The sequence below is a fragment of the Grampus griseus genome (genome assembly GCF_964374135.1).
Source record: "Grampus griseus genome assembly, chromosome: 5".
Lineage (NCBI taxonomy): Eukaryota > Metazoa > Chordata > Mammalia > Artiodactyla > Delphinidae > Grampus > Grampus griseus.
The window spans coordinates 96,297,224-96,302,669 of record NC_138998.1 but is presented as its reverse complement, the minus strand read 5'-3'; positions in this window follow the sequence as shown (position 1 = coordinate 96,302,669).

Genomic DNA, 5,446 nt, shown 5'->3' with positions numbered 1-5,446 from the left:
CTACTGAGCCTGCGCTCTAGAGCCCGTGAGCCACAACTACTGGGCCTGCGTGCCACAACTACTGAAGTCCGCGCTCCTAGAACCCATGCTCCGCAACAAGAGAAGCCACTGCAATGAGAAGCCCATGCACCACAACGCAAATAAATAAATTTATTTTAAAAATATATAATAATAATACTGTGTTGCAAATATCCTATGATATGGCTTATATGTGGAATCCAAAAAAAAAGTACAAATGAACTTATTTACAAAACAGAAACAGAGCCACAGATATAGAAAACTAACTTATGGTTACCAGGCGGGAAGGGATGGGAAGGATAAATTGGGAGATTGTGATTAACATATACACAGTGCTATATATAAAATAGATAACTAATAAGGACCTACTATATAGCACAGGGAACACTACTCAATACTCTGTAATGACCTATATGGAAAAAGAATCTTAAAAAAAAGAGTGGATATATGTATATGTATAACCGATTTACTTCGCTGTACACCTGAAGCTAATACAACATTGTAAATCACCTATCACTCCAATAAAAAAAAATTTTTTTTTTAAATTTGGCCAAAAGACAGTCTGCTGGAACACCTGAAAGAATTGATGTTGCAGATGGAGCACGAAGGCTGTCAGCTGGAGAATTCCCTCTTGTTCAGGGGAAGTTAGCATTTTGTACTATTCAGGCTTTCCATTGATTGCATGAGACCGACTCACATTATGGAGGGCAGTCTGTTTTATGCAGTCTACTGATTTAAATCTGATCCAAAAACAGCCTTACAGAAACATCCAGAATAATGTTTGACCAAATATCTGGGCACCATGGCCCAGTCAAGTTCACCCATAAAATTAACCATCACAGAAGGCATCTGCATTCACCAAGTAGTCAAGACTTTTCCAAAAAAGTACTCCTCATTTCACTTTGCACTAGAGTTGGTTCCGTGGAAAGCTCCTATACAAAGCAAGTCTATCCACACCAGAAAATAAACTACTTAAGAAAAGTTAAGTGACTGGAATTTATGACAGAATGGAAGTGTCGTTCCTTTTTTCTGCTTCTCCACAAGTCATCAAGCCCAAAGCAGTTTATCTTTGTAAGACTCCTTCTTACCCTGCTATAAAAGATGGGAGCCGTCCTTCTAATCCTTGTTAGGGGAAGAGCCCCATCATTCACAATTAACTCCCCACCCACAATGGGGAACTTTTCTGGCTTTCTTTCTCTCTTATTCTTTGTCTTCCTTCTCCCATCATCTTGCTCTTGTCTTCTTCCTCCACTTTTCTAGCTCTTCATCCTTGTGCTTTTGTGAATAGGTTGGTGAAACTAGCTTTTCTTTCTGCAACTCCTGGCAACAATTCTGGAGCAAGAAAAAGTGAGCATGAGATCAAGAGAGACAAAGAACAAAAATGTGAATAAATAAGAGCTTGTGAGTGTGTGTGAGTGTGTTCAGGCATTTGTGTGAGTGTGTGTGACTGTGAGTGTGACTGTTTGGAAACTATCGGGGTTTTTAAAAATATTTATTTTTGGCTGCGTCGGGTCTTAGTTGCGGCACACAGGATCTTTCTTTGCGGCGCGGGGGCTTCTCTCTAGTTGCGGTGCACAGGCTCAGTAGTTGTGGCACACGGCTTTAGTTGCCCTGCAACATGTGGGATCTTTGTTCCCCGACCAGGGATCGAACCCACGTCCCCTGCATTGGAAGGTGGATTCTTAACCGCTGGACCACCAGGGAAGTTCCACTATTGGGGTTTTTAGGTGCTTTTATTCAGGTGTATATTCTAAGTACATGCACAGAGGCAGCAGGTAAAAAGTTGGGTAGGATGAAATTATGGGTAAATAAAAGTATAGAGTTAACCTTTATTTGAAATTTAACTAATTAAACCCCTACCTTATGTGACAAATTCACAATGCCAAGGATACCAAAATGAGCCAGCTGAGGTCCTGCTCCCAAGGGACTCATCTCACATAGGTCTTTGTGTCCTTCCAATCCCACTTGCACAGCTTAGCATGGATCCCACACTCGCCTTACATGGGTTTCACATAGCTTCTTTAAATGTCAGTCTGGCCTCCAGGATGGAAGAGAGAGTATGCTCCCTCAGGACAGCACCAGCTCCCCACCTCCGAGTATGACCTCAGAGCACCCAAGTCCATGCTGAGCGCACAGAGGTGTCCTGAAGTTGATAAAACCGTAATCCTTCCCAGCCTGCCCTAAGGCCTTCCTCATGAAGCCTGGTTTTTCATCTGGTTTGTCTCACAGTAGAGGCTTTATTAACCAAATGTTAATATACGAAAACCAGCTTCAGACAGCTGCTGGTGGTTTTCCTTCACAGGACGTCCAGCAGGATCCCACAGCGCCACAGCCTGCAGTTGTCAACATGTATTTGTTCTGGATGTTCCTAAGTGATAGAACTGCAGAGCAGATTTCTCCTGGCTTCTCCACTGGGTGCAACACAGGGAAGCCCATTCCCCTTTCTCGATGCCAGGAGTCACTCAGGCGCTCAGCCCAGGGTCCCTCCCCTCAGGACTGGTTCAGGAGTCCGTTGCTAAATCAGCCTTGGTTTGGCAAATAAGCGCAGGCCTTTGAAGTCTTTGTCACTACTGACCAGGTTTCAAAAACCTTCCTTCTCCTTTTACCTGTTTACAGTGTCAGTATTCTTTGACACTTCTTAAATAAATGAATTCAAGGCTGAGCCACTTTTTGTCTCCACTCCCCCTGCCAGCCCCCTTAAAATAGCTAGCTATCTGGTAAACAATTAGAAGAGAGGATGTAAAATTATGAGATTTGGATTGCAATGACTCAGTTGCAAGAGAAGCTCATTTAGGCGGAAGAAAAAAAAACCTTTCCTGCGAAGGGTCGGGCTTGTACAATATCCCCATTCTAATCCTGTGGCGGTCAGTGAGATGACTCAGAGCCACTTCTGACAAAGTCTGGGGAGTGAAATATTGTCTTATACTGAATCTTCCTTTTTTGATTAGTGTGGAGCCTGTATCCTGCTTCCAGAGGCAGGATCCAGTTTTCTTATTCATTTTCACCACAGTTGGAATGGAAAAACTGAAGTCATTGCTCTGATGGCAAGAAACATCTTGTGGCGCCCACAGAGCCAGCAGTCGCTGCAGACAGGCGTCGGGGTGCCTTTCGCCCCTTTTCTGTATGGAGAGAGCTGCACTCCACTGAAACAGATGATTTTTAGTGCAGGCTAACATGGCAGAAATAACTTAGACTCTGTTGATTTTTTTCTTTTTTGTTTATAAAGATTTCTCTGTTTCTTATAATCAACATCCATGAATTGGCCATAAAACTATATTCCTCAGTTTGAGGTCAAGAACTTTCTTGAGAGGTCAGGGAGATTCCAAAATGGTTTGTGGAAACTAGAGCTGCAGAAATCCAAAAAGTAAGTTGGGGTGGAAGAGACAAGCAGTGCCTTTGTATAGGGAAGGTGAGCAAATCTTTTGGATTTCCATCTTTCTTCTAAGGCTGAAAAATAAGGAAGGAAACCTGAAGGAGAGAAAGAGAGAAATGGAACAAAGAAATGAGGATGTGCCTGGCCCAGTTAGACATGCCCTACCCACATTACTGTGTTTAATCTTTCACAACAATGGGTTGAGACAGGTCTGTTACCCTCCCAGGAGTCACTTCCCTTACCCTTCTTCTCTCCTTTCAAAGCCCACTTCACATGATAAATGATAAAATGCTAGATATACACTTTGCCTGTGGGTAGGAATGGCCAAAGGACCCGGTTCTGACTATGGTTAATAATAGAAAGTTTGTTGGCAGAATTGGGAAAAGAAGAGCTCTCTTGTCTTCTACCTGCCCCCTGCTTCCTACATATGAATGCAATTGTATGAAGACACGGTGTCTGGAACTGTAGCAGCCGTCTTGCAACCAAGAGGCAAAAAATCTGAGGGTTAAAAGTTTTCATACTGAGGATGGTGGAATGGAGGATGGAAAGAGCTGGATTCTTTTCGTTTAATTATTTTTAATTGAAGTATAGTTGATTTACAATATTGTCCTAGTTTCAGGTGTACAGAAAAGTGATTGTTATATATATAGTGGTGGTTGTTGTTTTTTGCTTATTTTCCATTATAGGTTATTACAAGACATTGAATATAGTTCCCTGTGCTTTACAGTAAATCCTTGTTGCTTATCTGTTTTATGTATAGTAGTCTGTATGTGTTAATCTCACAGCCTAATTAATCCCCCCCTTTGATAACCATATGTTATCTTCTATGTCTGTAAATCTTCTAAGTCTGTAAGTCTGTTTCTGTTTTGTTTATAGATTCATTTGTATTATTTTTTAGATTCCACATATAAGTGATATCATATAATATTTGTCTTTGACTTACTTTGCTTAGTATAGAATTCTCTAAGTCTATTCGTGTTGCTGCAAATGGCAATATTTCATTCTTTTTAATGGCTGACTAATATTCCATTGTATGTATACCACATCTTCTTAAGTCAGTCATCTGTTGATGGGCACTTGGGTTGTTTCCAAGTCTTGGCTATTGTAAATAGTGCTGGATGAACATTGGGGTGCATGTATCTTTTCTAATTAGGGTTTTTGTCTTTTCTGAATATATGTCCAGGAGTGGGATTGCTGGATCATATGGTAGCTCTGTTTTTAGTTTTTTAAGGAACCTCCATACTGTTTTCCATAGTGGCTACACCAGTTTACATTCCCACCAAAAGTGTAGGAGGGTTCCCTTTTCTCCATACCCTCTCCAGCATTTATTATTTGTAGACTTGTTGATAATAGCCATTCTGACTGGTGTGAGGTGATAACTCATTATAGTTTTGATTTGCATTTCTCTAATAATTAGCAGTGTTGAGAATCTTTTCATGTGCCCGTTGGCCATCTGTATGTTTTCTTTGAAGAAATATCTGTTTAGGTCTTCTGCCCATTTTTTGATTGGATTGTTTGTTTTGTTTTGTTTTTTGGGTTTTTTTGAGCTGTATGAGTTGTTTGTACATTTTGGATATTAACTCCTCATTAGTTGCATGATTTGCAAATATTTTCTCCCATTCTGTAGGTTGTCTTTTTGTTTTTTCTTGGTGTTTTCCTTTGCTGTGCAAAAGCTTTTAAGTTTGATTAGATTTACATTTGTTTATTTTTGCTTTTATTTCTTTTGGCTTGGGAGACTGATCTAAGAAAATATTGCTATGATTTTATGTCCAAGAATGTTTTGCCAAAAAAAAAAAAAAAAAAGAATGTTTTGCCTATGTTCTCTTCTAGGAGTTTTATGGTGTCATGCCTTATATTTAGGTCTTTAAACCATTTTGAGTTTATTTTTGTACATGGTTTGAGGGAGTGTTCTAATTTCATTGATTTAAATGTAACTGTCCAGATTTCCCAACACCACTTGTTGAAGAAACTGTCTTTTCTCCACTGTGTATTCTTACCTCCTTTGTTGTAGATTAATGACCATAGTTGTGTGGGTTTATTTCTGGGCTCTCTATT